Genomic DNA, 16,098 nt, shown 5'->3' on the forward strand with positions numbered 1-16,098 from the left:
GTGCGCGGGAGGGGAGCCTCCTGGCAGCGGCGGCACGACATCACTGATGCTGGAGCAGGTATTAATCCGCCAATTCATGCCTCAGTTCAGAATTTAGGGTTCCAAGTTTGGGGGAAAAAATTGGGGATGATGGCGGTGCGATGGAGGCAGACATCGAGTAAGAGGCATGTTTGATTTGTTCTGCATGTTATGGTGCTAACCATTGTTTTGTGAGAGAGTGTCTACGATCGATTCCAGCAGAATTGGTGCCTTCTGATTGCAGGAGCAGAGTTATTCCGTTCCGATCAGAAGGGTCTATGATCAAACTAATCTGACAGAGAGACAGTAAAGCTCAGGTACTGACTTGTTTATACCTGTAAATCAAATATACATCAGGAGTAAGTAGCGTATTCTTTCTGAACTCTAATCCACAATATGATTACAGAGTAGTCATTTTTTTTCTCTGAACCATAGTTTTATGAAATCTCCATTTGGAATTATTTGCAGACAAAGGCTTCGAATTATTCAAAGACAGAGACTTCGAGGCATCTATGATCTCCCGCCGCACCGTACCTCCTTTGTGAGGATCCTACATTCCATCCCCTCTTTTTTTAATCATTTGATAATTTGGTGTATGATACTTTTGGTGTCCTATAGAAAATCATACAAATAGTATTGTAATATTTTTTGAACTATTAATGTATGAGAAATTTTAGGGTGCTTGCAAAAAAGGAGAGCCATCCATTTAGATAGATCTAATGGTTATAAAATAGGAAGAACTTATACAGAGAAACTTAAGTTGTGGACCGGAACCTAAAATACATGGGCCAGGAACTAATTTCAAAATAAATTCGAAGGGTAGCAAGGTAACTTTACCGCTCTCTTCCTGCCTCCCTCTCCTAGCGACGGCGCGCTCCGCGACGCCTGGTTCAGAGTTCGACTGTTCTAGACAGAACGACGGCAGCCGAGGCAAGGAACCGGCAGCCGGGGAGCACCGCAGGAAGACGGCGGGCTCCGGCAGCGGGCGGCAGTCAGAAGGCCAGCGGCACCTCCAATCGGATTCTAGGCGTAGCCGCGCAGGTCATGTCTAGATGTATGAATCGGCTCCACCGACGGAGCCAGCTTGCTGCTTGCTTGCGTCGTCTCTGCACTGCAGGCAGGCTTGCTTCCTGAATGGCTGAATGCATGCCTTTTGCAGATACGGGGAGGTGGTTGGTGGCGAGGAGAGCAGCAGCATACTTGCAGATCGCGCACGAGCAGCAACAAACTCCTATTCCCCTTGGTTGGATTACGACGGGCAGTGGGCGCCGGGCGCCGGCGAATTAACGGGGCGGCGAGTGGCCGTCGCCGGCGAATTACTTCCTGTTCGTGAGTATCTATATGTTTGGAAGAAGAGAAAAAAATACTAAACTACCCTTTAGTCTTACGGGAGAGTTTACGAGAGGAACCGGTGGTTCCTCCCAAGCATAGTAACAAAGTTCTTAATCTATTATGTTATTTAGTACTTGTATATATTAAATTATGAGATAAATTTTGAAATGGATTACTGAATTGCTAAATATGTTTTAGCAAATTGCACATGAATTTTTTTAGATCGGCCACTGTTCGGTAGAGATCATGTCAACTAGCCATCTGTTGAGTCACTGTTTTAGGAATTTGTGAAAGCATCTGACATCAGCCATGTTGAATCATATAGTACTCGAGCACTAAAAACTTCGATGACAAATATTGCTTTCCACTTGCATCTCAGGTGGCTAAATTGCTAGAAGTTCTACCAAATCGATAGACAGCTGATGTGCTGGAGCAACTTCGTCTAAGTAAACAAGCATCAGTATAAAAACTACATTCTGGAATCAATTTCAGCGGCCACTTCTCAAAACTTTATTATGATTTTATTTAGGTTGAGCTGGGTTCACAAGCAGGTGACCTCAAACAGATGCTTGTTGATGTCCTGAATGAAATTGCACACTTGATAGATTGAGTGATAACATGACCTATTATGTCTTGCTATGCATGAGTGTTTTTCGGATTAAACTATGAAAAAAAACTATCGCTGTTTGGTTGTTTTTATGTGCATCCCTGAGATAAACCCGTGGCGTAGACACGCCTGAACCCTAAACACTCGCAGGTTCCAGGAGCGGACGACGTTGGCGGCAAGCGGGCGGCCTCGACGGAGGTAGCGCAGTGGAGGAATACACGCCTGAACCCTAAACCCTCGCTGGTTAGCATCTATACTTTAGTCCATAATTTATTCTATACTGAAACTACATAGAGAAGATAGCAATGCGGATGTGGTAGCTGGATAGAGATAGCAACACAACGTCCTGATATTTGCATCTTTCAGTTTCCTATGGATCCAAATCCAATACATGAATTCTACTGTGGTTAATTAAAAAAAAAGGCCATGCCGTGCTCCCTCAGGTGTAAATGACTGTGGACTGTGGAAGGATTTCATCAGAGTCGGGCGGCCATGTCGTGCTCCCTCAGTTGAAAATGACCATTTTTGCTTTGCCATCTTACAAGTTCAACTGGTTTACTGTTCTGTATAGTGTTGATGCGATTTTTTCTTCTGGTTATCTCTCCTAAATTGAAAATGCAGGTCATGTGGTCAACATTTATTATGCTCATCTAAATCCCCAATAGTGTACTGCTTGAGGTCAAATGGCTACATTAAGAAACAGGGCAACAGGTAACTTCTTAATTTCTCTGTGCATGTCGCTCTTTATATTTCCATCTTATGACCTGCTCTTTGAATGACGTTCCATTTCCACTTTATGCTTTTAAGGTAATTTGGAGCATACACATGCCTTAGTGATGGATGAGGTCACAAGGGGCATATAAGGGGATATCCTTGGTGTATGGTTTTCGCGGACGATGTAGTGCTAGTTGATAAAAGCTGGATAGGAGTGAATCAGAAACTGAAGTTATGACGGGAGACTTTAGAGTCCAAAGATTTTAGATTCAATAGAACTAAAACTGAGTATATGAGATATGACTTCGGCACTACTACTCGGGAGGAGGAAGATATTAGTTTGGAAGGTCAAGTAGTGCCTAGGAAGTATACCTTTCGATATTTAGGATCAATGCTACAGAGAGACGAAGATATTGATGAAGATGTTAGACATAGAATCAAAGCAGGGTGGATGAAGTGGCGCCAAGCATCTGGTGTCCTATGTGACAAAAGGGTACCACAGAAGCTAAAAGGCAAGTTTTATAGGACAACGATTAGACCTGCTATGTTGTATGGTGCAGAATGTTGGCCTACGAAAAGACGACAAGTTCAACAAATAAGTGTCGCAGAAATGCGTATGTTGCGTTGGATTTGCGGTCATACAAGAATGGATCGAGTTCGGAACGATGATATACGTGATAGATTAGGGGTAGCACCAATTAAAAAAAAGCTTATCCAACACCGGTTGAGATGGTTTGGACATGTCTAACGGAGACCTCCAGAGGCACCGGTGCGTAGTGGAATCTTAAGCCAGGATAGTAACGTGAAGAGAGGCAGAGGAAGACCGAAGTTGACTCGGGTAGAGGCAATAAAAGAAGACTTGAAATGATAGAATATACCTAAAGACTTAGCCTTAGATAGGAGTGCTTGGAAAACAGCTATTCATGTGCCTGGATCTTGATTGCTTTTGCTAGATTTTAACTCTAGCCTACGTCAACTTATTTGGAACTTAAAGGCTTTGTCGTCGTTGTTGTTGTTGTTGTTGTTGTTGTTGTTGTTGTTGTAGCATACACATCTGAAGGGCTTGGACTACGCACTACTTGACAAAGTACTGAGTGAAATTGAAAAGAAACCTGATGCAGAGGATGGGAAGGATGCAAAGTCATGGTAATTGCCAGCTTTATGTCACGTCATCACAATTTTCCCCTTATATCATGGTAACATTGATTAGGGTTGAAAAAGTCAATTAAGCAGTTTGTATTTCGAATGTTGTAGTATGCCTATAATAGTGACGGCCATGTGCATGTTATTCGGTTACTCACTTGTACAGAAAGCAAGCCAGTACAGAAAAATTTTCCATGATGACTCAATTATATGGACCGAACCTTTTTTTGTTAGCTCTAAGTTTTGGAGTTTGAGTTGATTGAAGAGATCCAATTTCTTTCCTCTTGATTTTTAGGAGTCTTATTTGTGAATAAATTTATTGTTCCTGTAATGTAACTTTCAGTGCTTAGTTCAGGGATATGGAAACAGCTTTGACAAAGCACAATTAGCTAAGTACTTCAAATTTAATAGAATTAATTTTGACTTAACATGGCTTGTAGCATTAGCACGGACAATATACTAGTAAAGTAATGTTAAGAAGGTTGGAATATAACACGTAATGTCCGGTAAGTCTTCAGCAGCAACTGCAGAAGTGGCCTAATAATGTTCGCTGCTAATGATGGGCCATGGAATTGCACAGTAGTATGCTTGTTCGGTTGGATATGCAGGCCCAATCCAGAACTGGTTGGTTGCCAGGCCGGTACCGGTGCTGACTGCTGCTGCTCGAGTCTGGAGCTTGCATTGCATTAGTGTCACGTGACAGTGACACATGCCTAGTTACTAAAAATAATGATTCTATAATAACGATTTTATAATTTTTATAATTTAGTTGATTACGTTGATTCTAGAGACTCCCTTTCGCTCCAAAGTAAGACGTTATTATTGCGAGTGAAAAGTAGTCGGTGCAAAATAACCGATGTGTATTAATGATGAAATATGTATAGATATATATTACAAGTCAAAGGATAGTTGCCTGTTGATCAAAAGGTGTCTCTACGGGATATAAAAGGTGTCTCTATAGGAACCGTCATTAGCAATCGCTAATAACGAGATTAACTAATTAATTAACTAATTGATAACAAAATTATTAATCTTAACACTTCCCTTGATCAATTGGTTCCTATAGACATATATGTTTGTTCATCAGTCATCATCTTGAAGCTTTGGAAAACCCTGTGGGAAAAAATCAAAGTATACCGATATACCAGGCAAAACTCCTTAAAATCCAGTGGGAAAATAAGAAAAAACACCATGATATATATGTTACTTCCAATGTTAATAGACCCTTTAGGTGTCCCTAAAGATATAGTCTAAAAACAATTTGATCAAAAGATCAACATGTCATAAATATTATATTCGAAAAACCTCCGTGAAGAAAAATAGATAACATGGCATTTACTATGTGTTAACATTACCTCATTAAAAACTTTATGCGAGAAAACTCTAGAAGAGTAAAACTCATAAAGGAAAAAGAGTGTAATGTGATGTTTGAAACATGTCATATTTAGAGGGATTCTCCCCCTGATTCTTGCAAATCTCTAAGTCTTCTCATACCAATGCCCTCAACACATTTGCGAAATGCGGAGTATGGTAGAGATTTTATGAATAAATCTGCTAGATTATCACATGACTTAGTTTGAAAGATTTCAATTTCTCCATTCTTTTGGAGCTCATGGGATATAATAACTTGAGAATAATATGCTTAGTCATATTACTCTTAATATAACATAATTTCATTTGTGTAACACATGCCGAATTATCCTCAAAGATAATCGTCGGTGTCTCAAGTGCACCAATACCACATGATTGTATTATGTGGTTTATCATTCTGCAAAGCCATACGCATTCACGTGATGCTTCATATAAAGCAATTATTTCAGAATGATTGATGGAAGTGGACACCAAAGTCTGCTTTGAAGACTTCCAAGATATTGTTGTTCCATCTTGCAAGAATACAAAGCCTGTTTGTAATCTACCATTGTGGAGATTTGATAAACAACCAGCATCGGTATATCCTAACAAAATTAGATCTTATTTTTACTATAGAATAATCCAAGATCTTTAGAGCCATTGAGATATCTTAAAATGGTTTTAACTCCTACCCAATGATGTTTGGTAGGTTTAGCACTATATCTTGCCAACAGATTTACTACGAATGCAATATCCGGCCAGGTGCTATTAGCAAGATACATTAATGTTCCAACAGAACTAAGATATGGGACATGTGGTCCCAATATCTCTTCTTCTTCCCGTGGTCTAAAAGGATCATTTTCAACATCTAAGGATCTCACTACCATCGGGGGTTTTGTTGGATATGACTTATCCATATTGAATTTCTCCAATACTTTCTAGACATAGGCAGCTTGGTATACAAATATACCATAACATAAATGCTCAAGTTGTAAACCCAAGCAAAATTTGATTTGACCCAAATCTTTCATTTCAAACTCTATCTTTAAATGATGACATGCTTCATTAATATCGGGTTCGTTGCTAATGATATTGAGATCATCAACGTATACCAATATGATACAAAATCCTGTTAATGATTTTTTAATGAAGACACACGGGCACTCATCATTATTTGTATATCCCTTCAACTTAAGGAATTCACTTAACCGATTGTACCACATTCGGCCCGACTGTTTCAAGTCATATAATGACTTCTGCAACTTGATGAAAACATGTTGCGATTTGCCTTGGGATTTGGTATATTGATTCCATTAGGAGCTTTCATGTATATATTAGAATCTAATGACCCATACAAATATGCTATTACTACATCCATCAACTGCATAGATAGACAATTTTGTACTACCAACGATATTAAGTATCAAAACGTTATTTCGCTCATTATCGGAGAGTAAGTTTTGTTGAAATCAACGCCAGGTCTTTGCGTAAAACCTTATGCCACAAGCCTTACTTTATATCTCACCACTTCGTTGTTTTCGTTCCATTTATGGACGAAAACCCATTTGTATCCCACAGGGAAGATACCAGGGGGTGTTGGCATTACAGCCAAAAACACTTCCCTTTTATAAAGCAAGGCAATCTCTGTTTCAATTGCTACCTTCCACTTATCCTAGTCTCAGTGTTTCTTGCACTTAGTCATAGACTTAGGATCTGAATCAGTTTGAAGGATATTTGCAATTTGTTCAGAGAAATAAATGTCGACTATTATGGATTTACAATCATAAGACTCTCTAGTCTCTACAAAATTTATACCAATTTTGTCTACCCTTAAAGATTCATCATGACTTCCCAAAACAATGGATCTAGGGTCTTCTGATGTTCTAGTCTTAGTGTTTATGCGCATAACTGAGCTAGATTGTGGATCACTTCTATCCACAGGACATCGTTTGTCCTCTAGGTGTCTTTTAACCAAAGGTTGAGATGCATTTTTAGTCTTCTTTTGCTTGCCAGCAATCACATCTTGCCTTTTGGAAGTGCTTCTCCCCCACTTTTTGCCAATTTAGGGGTGAATGGTTTTATTAGGTACCTTCACTCTTTCATTGCACATTCCTTGCAGGATGGAGATACTTTGTAACACCTTTATAATCAGAGAAAGTGTTTGGCAGATTGTTTGCAATATTTTACAAATCAATAATTCTTTGAACTTGTAGTTCAGTTTCTGTAGTACGTGGATTAGAAAATGGAATGCCTTCTACATTCTAATCAATTTCTTGACATTCCTTTTGGTACAATTCTCCTCCTAATGCCGAGATTAAAAATACAATCAACGAACCGGGCTGTAAATAGATCCCATGTTAAAGGTTCTAAGTACTTAATGATTGACGGAGATGAATATCCTATATAGATCCCTAGTTTCCTGTGAGGACCCATCGATGTCCGCTGAGGTGGTGAGATGGGTACATATAGTGTGCACCCAAACTTATGTAAATGGAAAATACTCGGAGAATTCTCACGTACTAACTGCAAAGGGGATGTTTCATGATATGCAGTTGGTCATAGTTGGATCAGGTCGGCAGCATGCAGAACTACATGACCCCAACACGACGTAGGCAATTTGCAATTCATCAACAAAGGTCTTACAATGAGCTTGATTCTTTTAATCAACGATTTAGCCAAACCATTTTAAATTACATATGGAACAGAATGCTGAACATGAATTCCTAATGCCATACAATAATCATTAAAAGCATGGGACGAGAATTCAGCAGCATTGTCCATTCAGATAGATTGAATCCGATGTTCAGGATAATGTGCCTTCAACTTAATAAGTTGGGCCATTATTTTGGCAAAAGCATGGTTGCGTGTCGATAAAAGAGACACATGAGACCATCTAGTAGATGCGTCTATCAATACCATGAATGTAACACCCTCAAATTTGTATCATTTAAAAATATGTTAATTTGATTTATTTATGTATTTATGTGAGGACTAAAACTTAGAGAAATAATAACTTTTGTTAAATTAAAATCAACTATAAGGTCTAGCTATATGTTTGTGCATTCATGCTGATGCATATTTTTTTGTGATGTTTGGGTTTGATCAAAACTGCAAAAGAATTTAAATTTGAGTTGAATTTGGTTTTAAAAATGTGTTTAGGAAAAAGAAAAGGAATTCCTTTTCCCCTTTCTCCCTCTCTCGGCCATGGAAACCACCGCGCTGGCTTTCTTCACCGGCTGATAATCTCTCTCCCTCCCCAGGTTATAATCTGAGCCGTTCAAATTAGATTCAACCATCTAGATCATGGCATACCCTTTCGGCTATTACTTTTGCATATGAGCCCCTCCAGTTTGCTGATTTATAACCCACAGTCCACTCCAGATTCACAATCCCAATTTTGATTTATTTTAATTTGAATTAAAATCCATTTAATTATAGTTTTGCCACTAGTTTTATTTAAGCTATAATTTCTTCGTTTTAACTCCGTTGTGATCCGTTCCAGTTGCATTAGATTCATAATTACATAATCTACATGTTCATACCACTATTAAATATGTTTTCAACTTTTGAAATTTGAGATTAGTTTTAATCTATTATTTTATTAAAAGAAATCTTGTTTAATTCATAACTTCTTCGTTATAGCTCCAATTTTCGTGATCTTCGCGTCTGCGTGTTCATAGCGAGACGTAGATTCATTTTATAAACTTTTCATCTTGATTCTATGATATTGGTGTAATATTCTAATCTATAGCCTTTGTTTGCTATGCATGATTGCTTCTTGATGCTTGCATGTTGCTGTGTTGATCGAGTATAGACGGTGAGCAATTCATGGGTGATCAAGAGTACTACTTTGATGAGCAGGATCAACAGGAACACTTTGATCAAGGCAAGTATAGCATGGGACTATCCTTGCTTCCTATTAACCTTAATACGTTTAATTCATATATGCGTGTGTCACCTTGATAAGGATTTCCTAGAATTGTACTTATGCCTTGAGTCCTATGAGATATTGCATTGGGTAGCTAATGCTAGTGCTCAACAAAACCATGATCTTGTAACTTGACTAATGGTATATGCAATAAACATTAAAATATGATTTTTTAGCAACTTGATAAAAGGGGGCTAGAGTATTTAGCTACTTTCTAAATGCTTTAGATTCCTCTCCCTAAGGACTTATCTGTAAGTGATCATCGAGGACTTACAGTATAACTATGAGAGCCATATGGCTCTGTCTTTAGTCAAGTATGAGGACCTTTTCTAGCTTGTTAGTGGTTACCTTCATGGCACAAAAGGGGCTTGCCGAATTAGGTATAGTGCGGCCTCTGTCTTTATGTGTATAGCTTGCGCGGAATGTGCCATTTAGAAGGGGAGCTCTATATATGTTTGCCAATTGAAAATCTTGTGGCCCTAACTTGTTAGGTGAACCTTTGAAAGGCTTCATAGTGTACCCTACCTGCTCACCTTGGTAGTGTTTTAGGGACTTGCAAACCTCGAGCAAATGAGAAACACGACTCACAGTGAAAGTGTACAACCTCTGTAGAGTGTAAAACTAGTATATTTGCCGTGCTTACGGTCACGAGTGGCCTTGGAACCCTTATGGAATAGATGATCACTACTAATTATTTGTTTATGCTATTCATTAATCATGTTTACATTGATCATGTGTTTACTATGGGATTATGATAATTTGATGCTACTCATATGCTAAAATTGTGACAAATAAAAGCTAAATGCAGTCAAACCCGAGTTAAGTTTTTTGAGCCTCATGAACCCCATGTTACACTTGTTGAGTATGAGTTGTACTTACGCTTGTTTATTTTTATTATTTGGATAAAAATCCAGGATGGGTAACAGATTACTATGGTAATGACGACTTTCCTGAGGATTACTAGTCTTGTGGTCAACCAGTTGACGTCCCTGTGCTATAGAGCTTCCACGAGAGAGTTATCTTTATATTTTTGCTATATTTATATGAAGACTATATGATAATATCCATGATGTAATAAACACTTATGATGATACTTTCTATAAATTGTCGGTTTATGCGCGTGATTGATCTCTAGGCGCACATAAGATTATGCATCCTATTTTATCCTTAAAATTGGGTGTGACAAATTAGTATCAGAGCCGTGTTGACTGTAGGACGCAAGCCTAGTTAGTAATGGTCGTTTTAGCCTCTTTTGCTTCACTCATTTCAAGCTTACTACCTCACTCGTGTTATTTGCTAAATTTTATGCTTCTTTCGCCTCACTCTGTTATGAAAATTATTGCTTCTATTCTAACTAAATCTAACCCTATAGATGTCTCGTGCCAACAAGACCGCTCGCATCAGCACCGGAGGCTACTACTCGCCTCGTGCCTTGTATGAGCCCTTGGAGCCACGTGAGGAGGAGATCATGGTGGTTGAGGATGCGTTGGAAGATGAAGATGAGGAACCTTAGGAGTAGGAAGTTGACTCACCAGCACCTGTGCCTAAGCCACTCCAGGAAGAGCTAGAAGTTGAGGAAGATGTTGTGGAGGTCATTGAAGTGGAGGATGAGGAGGAGGAGGAGGCCACTCAAGAAGATGTGTCACCCCCTGCCATGGGGTGGACTACAATGACCTATGACAAGCCGGGGTGTGACTCCTCTGCTTCGCACTGCCGACTTTTGGGGATCCTTTAGGCCTACTATGCTAATTGGGACGCAGCTGTAGAGTATGTCTACAATAAGTATACGCACCCCCTAGAGGACACTTATTGGAAGACTAGTGTGTGCATCTACATCAGAGATGAAGAGAAGGAAGCATATCAGCCGGACTTGAACTATACCCATGAGGCTCATTGTGCCACCATAGAAGATAGCATAGAAGACACAACCTTTGAAGCCTACATGGGTCTCCATGGACACGCGCTTTGATGATATGAAGGAGGATCAATATCGATTCCTCCCTCGCCAACACCCTAAATTGGAATGGGCAATAATGGACCCTGAAGGCATGGATCCAACTACTCAAGTGATGGTAAACTTTGCCTGTGAGTTAGTAGAGAAGAATCGGTGGTTGGAAGATCAGTTGAAGGCACAAGGGAGGTCTATCAAGAGGTGCCAATGAGTGATAGATGACCAAAGGATGTGCCTCAACCTGCCAAGGATTTATGAGAAGCTTCCCCATAAATATTGCTAATAGGTGTTGGAGTTCCTTTCTATGTAATAAGACGTTAGTAGCGTGGGCCAAGTTGAGTCAAGTCAAGTCTAGTAGTGTGGTGTGAACTTGGTGTGTCTAGTTGATTTATTATTATGTTTATGCGTGAGTTGAATTTTTGTAATGAGTGTTGGGACTTTGTGAGCATGTTCGTAAGTTCCATAGTTAAGAATATTAAGTTAAGTTAATGAATGAATAGTTGGGTTTGGTTTATCCTATTCTCTTGGTTCTGTTTTTCAGAGCAGTCTTCCTTTATCTCAATGCCCATTTAAATCTGCTCGACCAAAAGTATGAAATTTTTATGAGACTAACTAGACTTAAGTATCTTTCAAATGCCACTGGAATAACCCTTTTATCTGATCTGGTTCGAGAGATATAGTTGTTTCAAATTGAAGTTTCTGCACAGTCTGGAATCTAGAATAGTTTTGGTTGTGTCCTATTTTTGATTTACATAACGACAGAATCTGGGCCTATGATCTAAATTAAAGTTGTATATAATTTCTTAAGCTTTTCAACCATATAAAGAACACCTCTTTTGTATATCTGAAACTCAAGATATGACTGTTTTATCGAGCTGCTGATGTTGGAACTCGTCCAGAAAATTTTTAGAATATATTGTCTATCTCTATAAGTGGTCAGTACCCCCAGATGGACGGACAAACTAAAAGGATGAACTGGATTTTAGAGGACATGTTGAGAGCTTGTGCATTGCAGTACGATATAAGTTGGGATAAGAGCTTGCCTTATGCGGAGTTCTCATATAACAACAGTCACAAGAAAAGTCTCAAGATGGCACCTTTCGAGGCTTTGTATGGACGGAAGTGTAGAACTCCGTTATTTTGGAATCAAACAGGAGAAACTCAAGTATTCAGATCGAAGGTTCTAAGAGATGCAGAGAAGCAAGTACGGATGATTAGAGACAACTTGAGAGTGGCACATTCTCGACAGAAGAGTTATGCTGACACTTGGAGAAGAGAATTGGTCTTTGAGGTAGGAGATTATGTCTACCTAAAAGTATCACCAATGAGAAGTGTGAGAAGGTTCAATATGAAAGGAAAGTTAGCACCAAGGTATATTGGGCCTTTCAAGATTCTAGAGAGATGTGGTGAAGTGGCTTATCAGTTGGAATTGCCTAAGAGTTTGTCAGGTGTTCATGATGTGTTCCATGTGTCTCAATTAAAGAAGTATTTGTGTGTACCTAAGGAGTAGATACCGTTAGAGGAGCTTACTATTAAGGAAGATCTCACCTACGAGGAGTTTCCGATAAAGATCTTGAAGATGACAGAAAGGGTTACAAGGAGTCGAATTATAAAAATATGTAAGGTTCAGTCGAATCGGTATACAGAGGATGAGGCTACTTGGGAAAGAGAAGAGGATTTGAGAGAACATACCCATAGCTTTTTGAGTAAGCATCATCTGAATCTCGAGGACGAGATTCATTTTAAAGGGGATAGAATTATAACACCCTAAATTTTGCATCATTTAAAAATAGGTTAATTTGATTTATTTATGTATTTATTTGAGCACTAAAACTTAGAGAAATAATAACTTTTGTTAAATTAAAATCAACTATAAGGTCTAGCTATATGTTTGTGCATTCATGCTGATGCATATTTATTTTTGTGATGCTTGGGTTTGATCAAAACTGCAAAAGGATTAAAATTTGAGTTGAATTTGGTTTTGAAAATGTGTTTAGGAAAAAGAAAAGGAATTCTTTTTTCGCCTTTCTCCCTCTCTAAGCTTTTGGCCTGCTCGGCCTTTTTCCCTCCTCGCAGCCAGCCGCTGGCCTACTACCTCCTCGCCCGTTTTCCTTCTAGAGGCTGAGCTCTCGCTCTTGGACTGGCCCTGCAGCACTGTGGGTGCCGCTCCTCTCTCTCTTGGCGCTGATAGCCCGACCCCACGCTTGGAGTCGACGACACCCCGGGCCTACGTGTCAGCCTTGTCTTTCTCCTCTCGTATGCGAGCTGGACTCACCTAGGGATGGAAATCCACCGCTGAGCCCAATTCCTTAGCGTGCGCACCACACTCCAAGCCCCCATAAATGGTGCCCCTATGTCCGCCGCCTCCATACCGAACCCTAGAGCAAGCCACTGCCCTCGCCTCGAGCTCGTAGCAGCCACAACCCTAAGCGCCGCCGCTGAGATCGCTTTGCTGTTCCTCTGCTTCAACATCATCGTAAGCCCTTCGCCAAATTTTGCGTCGAGTTTTCGAAGTCACCAAGGCCTTCGCCTCTCCTTTTTTAGTTTTGGTTCGCTCACCTCGCGTCGTTGATGTCTGCAGGAGATCTGTCGCCGCTGTTCTGAGTCGCTCGTCATCTTCTATCCATCCCCGCCTTCATTTTTGATCTTGGTGAGTTTGTCGTTCCCTCCTCTTTCGTATCGTTCCTGAGTCAAACCGTGGCCTGTACCGCTGAATCAATGAACGCCGGTGAGGTATTCTCGCAGCCGCCCATGGAAACCGCCTCGCCGGCTTTCTTCACCGGTCGACAATCTCTCCCTCCTTCCCTAGGTTCTAATCTGAGACGTTCAAATTAGATCCAACTGTCCAGATCACGGTATACCCTTTCGACTGTTACTTTTGCATATGAGCCCCCCTAGTTTGCTGATTTTAAACCCGCAGTCCACTCCAGATTCACAATCCTAATTTTGATTTATTTTAATTTGAATTAAAACCCACTTAATTATAGTTTTGCCACTAGTTTTATTTAAGCTATAACTTCTTTGTTTTACCTGAATGGCCCCGACAATGGTTGGATCAGACCACAAATATCTCCTTGAATTCTTTCAAGGAATTTGAGTGGTTCAGCTCAAATTTTGAGATATGATGGTCTTAAATTAATTTCTCAGTTGAACAAGCAGTACAACAAAAAAATTTATTTTGAGGAAATTTTGCATTTTCCATATCATGACCAATAGAACTGCCGATAATTTTCTTCATCATCCCTATTCCAAGGTGCCCAAGTCGAGCATGCCAGTTTTGGATTGTATCGATATCTTAGAAAATTATCTTATAAGCAACATGTTCTATGGGCTTTATATATGTAAAGTACAATCTAGTTTGGAGTGAAGAAATCTTTTCACAGATTTGTTTGCCATATCCAGTAAGTTTGGTAAAGAGAAGGAATTCCTCTTTATTATCCATATATGTTTCCACATGGAAATCATTCTTACGGACATCTCTAAAACTTAGAAGGGTACGAGTCGAGTCGGGATACAACAATGCATCCTCCATTGTAATTTGTGGACCCATAGGGAGAGTAATAGTGGATCTTCATGAATCAACTATTAACGCTTCGCGACCAGCGATGATCATAATATTTCCTTCTCTTTTCTTAAGAGTCCGGAAATATTTCATCTCTCTAAGTATAGAGTTTGTGGTACATGAGTCCACAAGGCATAATTCTTTCTCCTTTGGATTGAGATCAATAGACATCTATATGTAAAACAAATGTAACTAAAATACTCAAATGTAACAAATAGAATTATACATACAATATATTGAATATCAAGTACAATAGTATGATATTACAATATCTATGAGTTGGTACAACTTAATAACAATATAAAGAAGTTTGTACAACTCTCAAGCACACTAAATAATACAACCCAAAACAACTATATGTTTGTATGACTTAAACTATTACAACATTTATCAAGTGAGATATCAAATGTTGGACTGAGATTACTCCAAATCTCCAAACATGTCTCTAGAACCAAAGTCTAGGAGCATGTTGTCCGTCGATGGAAGGTTCACTTTAATGTTAAGAGAATTGTTGTTCACTTATTCTTTAGGGGCCTGATTGGAACAACCATCTTTTGGGACAGCCTTAGATGCAAGATTGAAGTGTGTCTCATATCTTGTGTCTCCTGCTGGCTTGACCTCTTTTAAGGACTTTTGGTACAAAGCAACCAAATGCTTAGGTGCACGACAATTCTTGGCAAAATATGAAAAATCTCCACATCTATGACACTTATTGTCATTTTTTTATTTCACATTGTTCCTCTTCCTCTTGTTTGAATTAGGCCTTTGTCTCCTATTATGATTGCGTTTACCAGTTCTGTTCTTTGGAAAAGATCCATTGGACTTATTCCTAGTAGTTTTCTGTATGTTGTGAACCTCAGGCAGAGGTGCCAAACTAATATGGCACTTATGATGATTCTTTAGAAGAAGTTCATCATGTTTTTCTGCATGAGTCAATGTATAAATAAGCTGGGAATAAAGCTGGTAATTATGAGCCCTGTATTGCTGTTGTAATACTCTATCAGACGGAAGCATAGTGGAGAGTGTTTTCTCTATCTTGTCTATATCCGTTGGCTCTTCTCATAAAACTTCAACTTAGAACAAATCCTATGAACAACGTGATTATAGTCTGCCAAGGATTTGAAATCTTGGAGACATAACTAATTCCATTCATGATTGGCCTCAAGTCAAATAAGTTCTTTTTTTGCTCATATCGCTCTTTAAGAGCGACTCATAATTCGTGAGGATTTTCAATCATAAGGTATTTAGATTTAAGGTCCTTATGAATATAAAACCGTAGCAAAGCTAAAGCAGTATATGTATGACTACGAGATGCAAGCGCTATCTTGATATTAGAAGCCCATGTAGGGTAATTGCTGCCATTTAACGTGGGTTCCTCAAACTCCTTAGTGACCATGATCCTACGTGGACAACCATGGATTAATTATTTTACCGTATGGTAAATTAAAATCAACATGGTAATGTTGTAATACTAAATATAATATTTTTAAAGT

The sequence above is a fragment of the Miscanthus floridulus genome, chromosome 6 (assembly GCF_019320115.1).
Source record: "Miscanthus floridulus cultivar M001 chromosome 6, ASM1932011v1, whole genome shotgun sequence".
In the NCBI taxonomy this organism is placed as follows: Eukaryota; Viridiplantae; Streptophyta; class Magnoliopsida; order Poales; family Poaceae; genus Miscanthus; species Miscanthus floridulus.